This window comes from Triplophysa rosa, unplaced genomic scaffold (assembly GCF_024868665.1).
Source record: "Triplophysa rosa unplaced genomic scaffold, Trosa_1v2 scaffold74_ERROPOS99619, whole genome shotgun sequence".
Lineage (NCBI taxonomy): Eukaryota > Metazoa > Chordata > Actinopteri > Cypriniformes > Nemacheilidae > Triplophysa > Triplophysa rosa.
Genome location: NW_026634764.1, coordinates 48,861 through 63,949, shown reverse-complemented (window position 1 = coordinate 63,949; position 15,089 = coordinate 48,861).

Sequence of the window (15,089 nt, the reverse complement as noted above, 5' to 3'; positions counted from 1 at the left end):
ATTAAATAAGTTACACTTTATATTAAATGAAAATATAACAGAGGCATTTTGGGAAAACATGAAAACTACCACTAAGAATGAATAGACACTCAAGCAGGAGTTCATAATGTTTGCACAGTGTAACGGCATTGCTGGATAGGAGACAAGTGCACACAGAGAAACTGTGAGCTATGTTAATATCAGGCACACTCTGAACTCTCTTATCAATGCTGTGACATAGAAGATCAGCTTGACGGGCACAACATATCTCCTCTACAGCATTGCTTTAACAGGACCTGTTTTATGACAAAGCCAGGGTGCGGCGTCCAAAGGGCAAGGTGAAAGGGGCTGGTGAGCAAACAGAACAATGCACATCTGCCCAGGTAGACATCTATTCACTGAAAGAACCCATATGTCCATACAAAACCTTCACAAGTGTCACTTTTGATCTGTATAAATAGTACATTCAAGTTACATAACAGGATTTGTTTTGAATTTTAAACAAATATGTGTTATCTATTTATGTGTAATTTAGATATTAATGCTACACCACATAAAACAATAGAGATTGATTTGAATACAACATTTCAAAGATTGAGCAGGTAACGTAGAAAAAGTATTAAACAGTCCTATCAGTTCTCCCCTAGAAATAATCCTGTTTTATTTCACGAATAAATGAGGATAAACATGAATTTTACCAACCACCTCCCTAATGTTTTGAAAATATACAAAAATGCAATAATGATAACATTAAATGCATTAATAGAAAACATAATATTTCATATTGCGTGTATATAATTTTGTATCACGTTTTATATAGTTTAATAATAGGTATTTTAAATACAGTGTACTTACATAAGAAAAAAAAAACATTTGATACATTTTACTTATTGCGCACATAGTTGTTGTTCTGTGTAAGTTTAGGGTTAGGGATGTTTTAGGAAAAGGCTCAAGTTAAATTACTTGAATTAAGTGAAGATTAAAAAGTATTATTTTACAACACTTTGTTACACACTATATGTTTATTTTATTGTTTTTCTTATGTAAGTACATAGTAGTCAAATACACCTGTGGGTCCCAAATATACCATCTACTGTATGTATGTGTTTGATTATTTCATTTTTTAAAAGCTGTAATAACTTGTAATATTCCACTTTCTTTATCAGTGCTCTATTTCTGGTAAGGGAAAATTGTATAAACAAGCTTTCTGTTAGCTCCTTCTGAAGCCATAAAATTTATTGGGGGCATGTTGTAAAAATATCCTCACCACAGTAACAAAAACATGCTTGTTGACAGTGCTTACAATGTTCTATGAATTCGACTGAAGTGTAGATACTTCAGTAGAAAGAAATAGTGCATATATCAGACTTATAGCTTCTTTTAATTTACAATTTAACATTTAATAATATAAGAAATAAGAAAACAATTAGCTGAATAATAATTCATTAGTTTACATATTTAATTATTTGAAAGTGGTTTAATAAAGGGTCAAGATTTATTTACATAATCTTTTTTTTTTTTAGTAATAGTCTATACAGTAACACTTACATAGAAGCTTGTTTATGGATGTTTTACAATAAACTTTTGATTATAAAAGTAACTACAGATACTAATATCCTCTATTATTTTGGAAATAATTCTGCATAAACAATATGAGTGTAAAACAATAACTGTGGTGACTATTTATAGCAAATATGCTTAAGAGCTTATGATACCTATTTTTTGAAATCACCAGAATTTGTTCACATGCCCACAAAAATACAGAAATACCTGTCCTGGTCATGCAAAACAGAACAACCTCAAATTTTATCTTGTGTAATGCTTTTTTCATCCAATAAAAAATTATCCCCTAACTCTAACAGCAAGTATAAATGTAACATTTTCTTATGGAGGTACACAGTTGTTAAATATAGAGTGAGACCAAGATTCTAAATTATGTAGTGGTTTGAATGTGTCTGTCTGTGTAAACATCACAGTTGTATTGTGTTGTATTGACTGCATTTGGCAATAACTATAAACCAGCTGGTGTAAAAGTAGCTGTCCCTTACTGAGTAATAGCTAGCGGTATAGCTAATGGGTCATCCGTGTAGGTCCAACCAAGTGTTCCAACGTTTTACTGGGAAGAAAGTAAATACTACTGGCCAAATAAGGCAACATATCACAAGCACCTTTTTGAGTTAATTTAATAAACAGGTACTGAAGTCCACCCAACTCAAAACATTACGTTTGAGTCATCAGTTGTCACATAATAGTGAAGTTTACCTAATGAATAACAGAACAAAATATGTTTTGTTGGCTGAACATAAATAAAGAATATAGATTGATAATTAAAAGAGACTAACATATTTGTCTCTTACTACAATTGTATGTGTTTGCTGCTTTAGACAAACCAAAACATTGATAAAATAACTGTTTAAACAGTGTTGAATGCATTTATACTGGATGTGTCACTGGGTCGTACATTTACATCCCAACACTGAACACATACACTTCAATCATGGTAACAATCAACAAACATCATTCATTAAAAAAACTCTAAACACATCAGATAACTAATAGTAACAACAACATTAAAACATAAATAAGCCAGAAAGAACTGAAAACACTAATCTTTAAAATAAAAATAAAAAAACACTTGCAGTATTGTTTGAAAAACTTTCAAACGCTTGCAATATTGTTTGTACAGATTAGACTTTGCAAGTTGGGCAAACGTTTTGACATTTTGGCCAAAAATTTTGACACATTTTGGCCAAAAATTTGAGAATCTAACTGTCCAGACAACAAAATAATCTTTGTAAGAAACATGTTAAGACTAATCTTGTTTGGTATATGCAAAACAATAATTTGACTACTTTTACTAAAAATTCAGCATGGTCTCATTGTTTATACATAAGTATTTGTTTACAAGCACAAAACGTAGATTTTTCTTTATTGATGCTGAAACATTAAATTGGGACGTATTACAACGTATAAAACTTAAAATTGACTACGTATTTTTAGCTAAAAAAACGTTAAATATTTTAAAACTTTTTGATTTCATTAAGATATTTGTATAAGTGCATTTTTGTAATTGTATCGATAAGTGATTTATATTTTAGACCTGTTAAACAACCCCAAACTTACCCATTTTATAGCGAATATAAAATATATAAATGTCATAGACTGAAATATGTAGGAAAATGACTATTTTAGAAGAATATAGCATTACATTTATTGTCATTATTGTTTTATAAAATACTACCTCTAAACCTAACCATGACTATTTCTTTAAAATATGTACAGTTAAAAGAAAGACGTGACTGATAAGTGCAATCACAGTTATTTATTTATTTCAAAAATACCAAAAGTAGTCCAAATGATGATGCGTTGCAGTCACAGTCTTTTTCTAGTGGAATACAACAGTTTTGTGTGAGGAACAGAGCAGAATTTAAGTGAAGGTCACCTATTTGTCAGATATGGTGACCCATACCCGATATGTGACCTCTGCATGTAATCCATCCAGAGAGTAGTGAACACACGCACAGCAAGTCCTGAACACACGTAAACCCGGAGCAGTGGGCAGCTATCACTGCAGCGCCTGTAGGGGTAAGTTGCCTTGCTCAAGGGCACCTCAGTCGTCACCTGCCGACCCTGAGATTCGAACCGGCAACCTTCTACACCTGTTCACAGCATCCGAGTGAGAAGAGAATATGAATATTAAAAAAGTGGAAAAAATCCAAGGCAAAATTCGAGGTAAATGACATGAATTTATTTTGAAAGTCAGATTATCCTACAACTAAATTTAAAATACACACAAGATTGTAATTAACACGTATTACACAATCTTTCTCTATAATAATCGTATGTCAATAAAAGTTACTAATAACACTAGAATAAACTTTTTTAGGGGTAGCAAAAGCACCTGAAGAGTACTGCATTCCATGCTGTTCGGTTTGAAATATGAACTTCAGCAAATAGCTTGCATTCTGGATCATGGCAAGTCTACATCTTCTATTAAGAGTATAGATTGTGACAAAGAATATCTGTTAGATTAGCGGAAAAAAAACAGCATTTGTCCCCTCCGTCTTCAATGCCACAGTGGTGCCCTTGAGAAAGTCCCTGTAAACTTTGTGAAAGTGACATTTCTGGTAAAACCTGATGTTCTTACAGAGGAGTCCACTAAATAGAAAAAAATAAAATTACATAAATAAATATGACATTATAAAAATCTCTTGTTTCTTGTCTAAGGCAAACATTACATTGAATTGCATAGTATTGCTTTGAATGGCTTCTTTTCAAATTGACCACCACCCCTCATACTGAATTTCACCATTCACCAAGTCATTTAACATGATTCTGTAAAAGAAATTACTCAGGATTACATCACCTCAGAAAAATTACAGCTTGTTTTTAGATTTGGTACCGTCACTATGGTTCATTTGTTAACTACCCAAATATACAGAGAGAGAGAGAGAGAGAGAGAGAGAGAGAGAGAGAGAGAGAGAGAGACAGAGAAGAGAGAGAAAAAGAGAGAGAGAGAGAGAAGAGAAGAGAAGAAAGAGAGAGAGAGAGAGAGAGAGAGAGAGAGAGAGAGAGAGAGAGAGAGAGAGAGAGACGAACACAATGTAAAATCTTTCTTTGGAATGCTTATAGAAAAATCTGTTCATTAATATGAACACACACCTGGTCACATCACAACTTCTAAACTGAATGTGACGTGACACTTGCTGTCACATTTTGTGTTTACAAACAATTAGTTCAGATGACATTAAGTATGAAGGCTGGAAACCCCTGATCTATTTACACATTGTTCCTGTAGTTGCATGAAATTGCTCAACTTAATGTTAAATGTAACTGTTTTTAGGCAGTGACACAAAACTCAGTCAACACTAACAGTTTGGGGGCTTGATGATTTTGCAATCAATTTCCCAGCAAGAAACATAGCATAGCACAACTCAAGTGTAGAAAAATAGGTAAACCTTTTAGGGTAAAGCCTTACTTTAACCCTACTAACGTTACCTTTTAGCCTGCTAGTTTATTTTAGCTAAACTCAAACTACATGGCAGTTGACAATGTGCGTATCATTTTTTTCTCTGTTCCTTCGTGTCAAACAAGTGAAACTCAACCACATTAATGAAACAATACAAAATGTACTTACCCAACAGTAGTATTGTAATACTCCATCACTTTTTGAAACAAAACAAATCCCGCATGTCGTTCTCTCGTGGCCATTCTGCAACGGAAATGCATCATCGCGAGATATTGATTCATCGCGAGATATTGATTAATCACGAGACTTGTTAGAAAATCTTTTCAGCAGTTTTGGCAATCATCCACTTTAAACTGTGAAAGAATATATTTATAAATTAATATCAGCTTTATATCTATATACATAACTTAACTCATAAAACTCATAAAAGTAATAAAATTGTAATGTAGGCCAACAGAAAACAATGCAGTGGATTTGTACCCACTTGACCACACAAGGCACTTTGCAAATATAATTTGTCATTAAATTAGTGGATTTAGTGGATACAAATGATTGTGTATTTAAAAAAGGATTTCCTGCTTTTTACAAAGGGTGCTGCGTGACGTGTGAAAGAGTGGACGTCTATTAACAACATTTTTAAAACTAATTGGGGAACTCAAATTAATCATTGCAGTATTATTCAAGGTGAAAGCACAATTGCTATTGCATATGTAACTGAATGGTATTTTTCTCTGGCTAGGTTTAGGTAACGACTACGCCACCCTGGGAATTGCACCCAAGAAATTCAATGAACAATGGAACACAGGTTCAATACCAGAGAGAAAACATTTAAGGCCAGAGATGTGGGAACAAATATAGAAGATCTTTATTAAGTCAAAATTATTTTAATATCTAAAAAAAACTTTTAGTACCATTGCTAATTTGGACTGCTTAGGTACAAAATACACACAACTATAAAAGAAAAGACAATTGTGAATTGGGGGAAGAGGCATGGATTAGCTAACCAATGACAACACTAGAAAGAAAGTACTCAAACCAAATTCCTCACACACACCCACAGAAACAACAACAACAACAACATTCAGTATAACCCCAAAATGATAACAAAATGTGCAACCTCCTCCAAATCCCCCCAAATCAAATCAACTCATTTCATTAAGTGATATCCTATATCCTATATACCTCAGTCAGAGGCAAGGATGCTCCCGTACTTCGGGCCGAGGTCGCCACCCTTCTGGAGAAGAGAGCGATCGAGCCCGTCCCACCAGCCGAGATGTTCAACGGGTTTTACAGCCCGTACTTCATTGTCCCCAAGAAAGGCAGGGGGTTGCGCCCTATCTTGGATCTGTGTGTTCTGAACAGGCACCTATACAAGCTGCCTTTCAGGATGATCAGGCAGAAACGCATCCTGACGACCGCCAGGTGTCAGGACTGGTTCATGGCAATTGACCTGAAGGACGCGTACTTTCATGTCTCGATCCTCCCTCGACTTCGGCCGTTCCTACGGTTCGCGTTCGAGGGATGGGCATATCAGTACAGGGTCCTCCCCTTCGGTCTGTCCGTGTCTCAACGGGTCTTTACTAAGGTCGTGGAAGCCGCCCTCCTTCCCCACAGGGAAGATCTCGACGACTGGCTCAACCTGGCTCACTCTCGAGATCTGTTGTGTACACATGGGGCCCTGGTGCTCCAGCACCAAGATCGGTTGGGGCTACAGGTCAACTGAGAAAAGAGCAAGCTCTCCCTGGTGCAGAGCATCCTCTTTCTCGGTATGGAACTCGACTCTGTCCCCATGACAGCGCGACTGACTACAGATCGTGCCCAGTCAGTGTTGAACTGCCTGAAGCTTTCGGGAAGTCAGCGGTCCCCCTGAAACTAGAGGCTCCTGGGATACATGGCATCCTCGGCGGGGGTGCCCCCCTCGGGTCGATACACATGCGACCGCTCCAACACTGGCTACAGAGTCAGGTTCCTTGGAGAGCGTGGCACACAGGCAGCAGGCATATGGTCATCACGCTTTTCTGCCAACGCACCCTAACCCCCTGGTCTCCCATGACCTTCTGCGGACAAGGGTCCCCTTAGGGATGCCTCCCTGCAGGGTTGGGATGCCGTGTGCAACAGGCATGCAGTGTCGGGTCGGTGGACGGGCCCCCGCCTGCGTTGGCATATCTACTGCCTAGAGTTGTTGGCTGTGCTACTTGCACTGAGGAGGCTACTACCTCTCGTGCAGGACAAGCACAAGCTGGTCCGGACAGCACAGCTGCCGTGGCGTATATCAATCGTCAGGGTGGCATTCGCTCACGGCAGCTAACATGACTCACCCGGCGCCTCCTCCTCTGGAGTCAGCAGGTGATCAGTTCCCTGCGAGCCACACACATCCCAGGCGTCCTGACGGAGAGTCAACGCCTCGCGGAGAGTAGTGACTCCATCCCCGCGCAGTCCGGCTCATTTGGGAGCAGTTCAGCCAAGTACAGGTGGACCTGTTTGCCTCCCCGGACTCCACCCATTGTCCGCTTTGGTACTCCCTGACCGAGGCACCCCTCAGCACGGATGCCCTTGCGCACAGCTGGCTGCGTGACAAACGGAAGTACGCCTTCCCCCAGTGAGCCTCATTGCACAGGTCTTGTGCAAGGCCAGGGAAGAGGAGCATCAAGTGGTACTAGTTATGCCCCATTGGCCTAACCAGGACTTGGTTCTCGGAGCTAAGGCTCTTGACAACAACTCCCCCCTGGCCGCTCCCCCTGGCGAAGGACCTGCTTTCCCAGGAAAAAGGGCACGTTACGGCATCCCAGGCAGAACACTGGCTCCTCCATGTCTGGACGGGACGAGGAGATCCCGAGTGGCCCACCTCCTGTCTGGTTGGGACATCACTCAGGCTAGGGCATCGGCCACTAGGTGGCTATACGCCCATAAGTGGTGCCTCTTCTCGTCCTGGTGCTCTTCTCGGTGAGAAGACCCGCGGAGTTGCTTGATCGGGAACGGGTTGTCCCTTCCTCAAAAGAGACTCGGGAGTAACCTCTCCCCTCCACACTGGGAGTGCATGTAGCCACTACGGCCGCTCATCATGACCCAGTTGCTGGGAAGCCTCTGGGACAGCACAACCTGGTCATTAGGTTCCTAAGGGGCGCGAGAAGGCGACAGCCTCATCTGCGCTCCGTACCCTCTTGCGACCTAGGTGGCAGGCCTCAAGAGGACCCGCCCCCTTCGAGCCTCTCGTATCTGCCGCTCTTTCTCACCTCTCGATAAAGACAGCTCTCCTGATGGCGCTCACCTCCAAGAGGGTAGGGGACCTGCAAGCACCCTCCGTGTCCACAGATTGCCTAGAACTCGGGCCCGGGGATTCTCACGTTATCCTGAGACCCCGTCCCGGCTACGTGCCCAAAGTTCCCACCACTCTCCCGAGAGACAAGGTGGTGAACCTGCAGGCGCTACCCACCGGGGAGGAAGACCCAACCCCTTCCGAGTTGTGTCCAGTACGCACACTGCGCCTCTACTTGGACCGCACGCAGAGCTTCAGAAGCTCTGAGCAGCTCTTTGTCTGTTTTGGAGGTCAGCAGAAGGGAGGGCTGTCTCCAAACAGAGGCTGGCGCACTGGATCGTGGATGCCGTCGTTATGGCATACCGATCTCAAAATTGCCCCTGCCCGTTGGGAGTAGGGCACACTCCTCATGGGCACTGGCTCAGGGCGCCTCTCTGGCAGACATCTGCAGAGCTGCAGGTTGGGCTATGTCCAACTACTCCGTGAGGTACCGGTGTCAGCCCGCGTCCTGCAGGGCAACGTGTAGGACCGGCAGCCGGTAGGGCGTACGCCTGCGAAAGCCCTTCCCCCTTCCTCTAGGGTGATCAGCGGCTATTAAGCCTCCCTTCTTTCCCCACTGGGTAAAGAACAGGCATTCCATCCATCACTAAGCACCTTCCTCTGGGCAGGCTGGGCAGAGCAGCCCTGCCCCCTTAAGCCCGGGGAACAGTTGAGTTATTTGCCACATAGCTCTAACCGGACCTAGTGCTCCAGACGTGGTAACCCCCCCTCCGTGGGCTGTTCCATCTGATGTATCCTCATGAATGGTTCCCAACTCGGCAACCCATGACCTCCCTAGGTGGACTCCCATCTTGCGGTTAACTCCTCAGTCCGCACATTTTCCATGAGTTCTCCCCTGTTGGCGAGACCATGTGGTGTCTCCACTACTCCTTAGGTAGTGGTCTCTGCAGCGTTTTTCCCCCAGGGGGGAATAATGCTTACCCAGTGGCCCTTACGGTGCCGGGCGGCTTCTCGCTGTTAGAGAATTAGGCCTCCGCCCATAACGGCCGGTGGCAGGGGCTTCCCAACTTTTCTGGGACCCCTACCTCTCCACTGGATGGTTTCAATTTCGGCTAGCGCTCACGTCTGACTCGCCCAGGCCAGTCAGCGTCGCTCCGCTAGAGATTGTGAAGTGGTTCAGCACTGTGGCGTTTTCCATAGGACCCCCAATCTGTCGGTTCGACACAACATCGAGAGACCGACAGAAAGGGAGCTGAGGTTACATCCGTAACCAAGACGTTTCTGCCGGAACCGAGCTGTGTGCACTAATGTTGCTCGCATCCAAAGTGTTTTCTATGGTCGTTAAACTCTTACTATCCTCAGATAAAGATTGGATGCGAGACTCTAATTCTAAGATCTTCTCTGTCAACCTAACTATTTCCCTGCAATTATCGCATATAAAACCCTCGCAGCTGACAGAGAAAGCTAAGCTAAACATATGACATGAGGTGCAAGTAACAATAATAGGAATAGAAGCCATAACTCACCGGATTTGAAGTGCAATTCCAACTTACCAAGGTTGCTCGATGAATCGTAGTATACTCTCTTAAAAAGAGAAACAGTTAGCACACAAGACAAACCAGAGGCAAGATGATATTCCACCGTGTAAACAGAAAGCAAGCTAACACGCTATTGCTATGCTAACGGCGTTAAGTTAACTATCACTTTTGGTTTAAAATCTTCAGGTAAATAACAAGAACAGGGTTATTGAGATATCAGGATAAGTTAGCAACGACAATGATAAGTAACGATAATAAAATACACTAATATTAGAACGAAGTGTAAGTGCAGGGATACAAACAAGCCGCCGGCAGCGATGCAGACTGGAACCTTTACTTAGCTCGTTCGTTGTGAATACGTTCCATATGTTTCCACTAACAATCAGCAAAAAGAAAAAAAAAACACTTATGAAATTTATAAACAAAAGAACAATTACACATACGTTAGAAATTAAATATCAATTCAACATAATAGAAGAAAATACAACGAAAACAATGGCCTTACCTCACCTCTCATTACACTGTAAAGTAAAAGAGCAGGACCAGCGAGCAAAGCAGGAAATGCACCACCATGCAACGTGAGGCAATGGCAATATAAAAATACAAAACAAAAATAAATAAATACACTATCACACAGAGAAGACAATGGCGGCAGAACATACAAAAGTTTGTATTAGCGGGAATGCACAGCTAACAGCCTCGAAATGCTGGATTAAGAAGAGTGGAAAGCGGCAGCACAAGGAGACTACCTAAGCAAGGCACCGGAACAGCCTCAAAGTATTCTGTTTTCGTAAAAGTAAGATACAGCACCACAAAGCCACAGCAGAGCGCCGCAAGTCCAATGACAGCGGCGTCAAGCAAACAAGGGCAAAACAGAAACGTAGTTGCGTCACAAAGCGTTTGCTCCGTAAGGTCATCAAACCCCATTTGCACATTCGTAGACCGAATCAGATACTATAACCCACGCTATTCATGGCAGTTACTTCGGCAGCAGTGTAACGTCTGAGGTTAAAGGAGAAATTGACAGCCAGGACTCGGTCACTAGTGGCAAACATACTGCGCTTCCTTCGGCGACAGCAGATGATGTCACCGAGGGGCGGTATCAACAATGACGCACGTCCAGGTGGACAACTCTCACCCTTATATACCCTCAAGTTCCAGACCACAAATTAAAAGTGAGTGGAATCACCTGGCCATCTAGGCACACGTTATACACTCTGCTACAATCTACCCCCAATTACGCATCGTAGCCCCAGCGATGGACTACGAAGTACCCACGTACCAGTTCCAAGATCGGAACAGGCCAGGACTTAAAGTTTGACGAAGTTCCATCAGTCTCAGTTGGCTCCTAACTAATGGATACCACGTACACAACATAAATACCCATGACAGCTCTAGACAAACCCCAGTGACTACTGTGGGCACATTCACCACAGATGCCACATAAGGCGCCCATTAGGCCATGAGAAATCGTCCCGCCAACAGTGACCATTGGTAAAGCCATAAATTTGACAGAGACCCACCAATTTCAGTGGGCTCCCAAACGACAGGTACTGCTTACCCAACCGGAAGGAACTATGACAGCCATGGCTAGTCATATCCCAGTGACACCTGTGGGCACATTCACCACAGATAAAAGCCATAAATTTGACTGAGACCCACCAATATCAGTGGGCTCCCATGCGACGGGTACTGCTTACACGACACGAGCACCCATAACGGCCTTAGCTGGCCAAACCTCGATAACACCAGTGGGCACACTCCCCAAGATGCTACTCAAAGTGGCCATCGCAGGACATTGGTCACGCCAACATTTACCACAGGGTTTGAGCCCTGTACTGCCTGACCACATTAGAAGCCATCTGGTAACCTGTCAAATATGGGTTACCAGATTTGACAGTGCAAAGAAGATAGTTTAATATCCGGTTCCTGTCTGCATCGCTGCTGGCGGTTTGTTTGTATCCCCACACTTCGCTCTAATATTAGTGTATTTTATTATCGTTACTTATCATTGTCGTTGCTAACATATCCTGATATCTCAATAAATTATGTTTTATTAACAAAGTTCGGGAGAAGCCGGAGCATATAATTAACACCGGCTGGTTCGCTATCAGCAATCATGACTCTACCCTATCAGCTCAAGCGAACCAGCACATACATAGACCAGGAATCCTACCTGAAACCATCTCTAAAGGATTAAACATGTCGGATACCTCGAATTCGGTCGTAAGCGATAGCTCCGATCAGCAGGAAACTCCGGTGAATTCAAGCGCTCCTCAGCTTTTCAAACCTGGAAAGGTTGCAGAAATGGAGCCCGAGGCTCCAACCCGAGGCCGCCAGCCTCGCCAGGCTGCCAAACGCACCTCGAAGCGCATCTGCAATTCATCGCCGCGGCCAAGCAGACATCCTCCTCCCTCGCCAGCGTCGGCATACGCTTCTGCGCTCCCGGGCATCCCAGCTATCGGGAAATGGACCATCGCTGGCCTTCGAACTGCTTTGGCCAAACGGGACGTCACCGCCAGCAAGCGGATGAACAAGGCAGAGCTATACAGCCTCTACCAATCTCTTCAATCAGGGGCCCCGCCTACATCCTCTGTTGTACAGTTAGCAGTCGCAGAGGATTTCAATCAGGTGCCAGGTTCTTCGCAAGCACAGTCGGGGCCCACTACCTCTGCGGCAGGGCAAGGACTATCAACCGCAGGCTGCCGCAGAGGGCCGTCGGCAAGTCTGGGCCGCGCCCCAGTCGAGCTGTTGCAGACACCAGCCAATTTCCAGCTCGGAGGTGCAGAGGAGCATTCCAACGCACCCACGTACTCCAACCACCAGTACAACCCGAGCTGGCCTCCAACAACGGCTTCAGGATACTTCCACCACTCCATCGGCACTCTACCTCTCACTCAAGCCCCCGCCCTGAGCTCGTGGCTGGCGGCACCGCCGATGACTACCACCAGCACGAGGCCGTTTCAGCCAGCCGCTCCAGCGGACGCTTTTCCCACCCTCATCTCTCAGACACAGGCTCGTCCCCTGCATTCATTGGCATCAGCTACTTTAATGCCAATGCCCCCCAACGCTCCGTTTCTGGAACCCCCTCCAGTATCCACCAACATCAGGATGCAGATATTAGCAGGTGCGGACGTAGATTTATTTCACTTATTGTCACCACTCGCACCTCCATCAGCCGAGCGCCAGATCATGCACGGCGACCTCTCATTTACCATAAAAAACACGTCCCATAGTCGTCCCCACATTTTGTCCTTTCCGGAATTCACTGTTGCTTTCTCACAATATATCGAAGTTATTTGCACGAGTTTCCCCCATAGGAGGCATGAGCTCGGCGACTATCTTGCCATAGTCGCGGAGCTCGCGCTTTCTTACGGGGGGACGCATTTTTACACTTATCACAGATTGTTTTCGGCTAAATGTGCAATAAGGGTAGCTCAGTGGAACCAGTGCCCATACTGGGGCGCACTGGACAATGAGCTTCACAACAGGGTGTTTTTGGGGTACAAGAATCTGTCTTGCGCAGTGTGTAGCTCAGTGGCACACAACACCACAGCTTGTCCCCTCGTCACCCCCGCCTTTTCCCATTGCCAGGCTTCGCCTCCCCCCGTCTCCACCGCTCACGTTCCGCGCCTGCTAAACCGGCAAGCACGTTCAGCCACAGCAGGGGGTACCACCACACAAAAGCACAAAGCTTGCAGAAACTTCTACTAGGACCGTTGCAAGAGAAAAAGATGCCGCTTTCTGCATGTGTGCAATTATTGTGGAGGAGCCCACGCCCACTTGGATTGCCCTGTAAACAAAAATGTCAATAAACAATCTTACAATTATTTGTCGACTCCGGTCAATGTGTCGCATTTATCCTCTGAACTATGAAACCACCCCGATCATGAATTTACAGAATACATTCTGTCTTCGAAAAGGTTTTAATCCCGGCATCGCGAGCTCCCTTTCTCACAACATCATATGCCCCAATCTCCGTTCTGCACTCGCAGAGCCTGACATCGTCGATCGCCTCATCAAAAAAGAGATTGACGATAAAATCATGATCAGCCCCTTTACCGCCCCACCATTTTCTATTTTTCGTGTCAGCCCCATCGGCGTAGCCACGCGGAAATTTTCGGGGAAAAAGCACTTAATATTCGATCTTTCATCCCCACACGGTTCCCCCTTTCCAAGCATTAACAGCCTGATTCCGCTCGAAGAATTCTCGTTACATTACCAAGACGTCGAGCAAGCTATTACGCTTATCAAAACGGCCGGGCGCGGCGCCTGGCTGGCTAAAGTCGACATCACGTCCGCTTTTAAAATAATGCCGATACACCCAGACTTTTGGCATCTCTTCTGCGTTTGTTGGCATGGAAAATTTTACTTTTCCGTCCGCCTCACCTTCGGATGCATAGGCAGTCCAAAGATTTTTGACATGTTGTCAGAGGCAATCTGTTGGATTCTCTCTAACAACTACGCCATTCCTTACCTCATCCACCTACTAGACGATTTTCTAATAATCTCGCCACCAGAATCCATCCCTGCCGCACATCTTTCCAAAGTCCAAGAAGTATCCTCAAAGCTCGGCATCCCTCTCGCACCCGAAAAAACTTCGGGACCCTGCACATCCATTGAATTTCTAGGCATTAAATTGGATACGCTAAAGTTCCAAGCTTCCTTGCCCAAGGAAAAAATCGATAGGTCAAAGAATTTTGATCGCTTCTTCCCTCATAGACACACCGCATTGTTCTAAACACGAGCTATTATCAATTCTCGGCAACCTGAACTTCGTTATGTGCATCATCCCGTAAGGTCTCCCCTTCATTTCGCATCTCCTCTCCCTCGAATCCTCCGCTCACGCTCTGGAGGATTTAATCCATCTAGACACCTCATGCCGCGACGAGCTCAGTCTATGGATTACATTCCTCAAACTCAACTCAACTCTCAACTCAACTTTATTTATATAGCGCTTTTACAATTTTCATTGTTACAAAGCAGCTGTACATGAGACACATTGACTACAAGCAAAACAATCAAAGTTGTACCTGCAAAAACAAGAAAAGGTTGAAAACACAGACAGACACACCCACACACAAAACACTCCACACACACAACACGCACACGCACCAACACACACAGACACAGAGACACACACACACACACACACACACGCACACACACACACACACGCACACGCACACACACGCACACACACACGTATGTACACAGACAAGTACGCACACACACACACGCTCAGTGAGAGCACACATTTAGGATAAAGGAGAGAGAAGCACAGGTCAAATATAACAGATAATACATTCCTATATGCAATATTAATTAAGTAAAACTTTAAGATTCT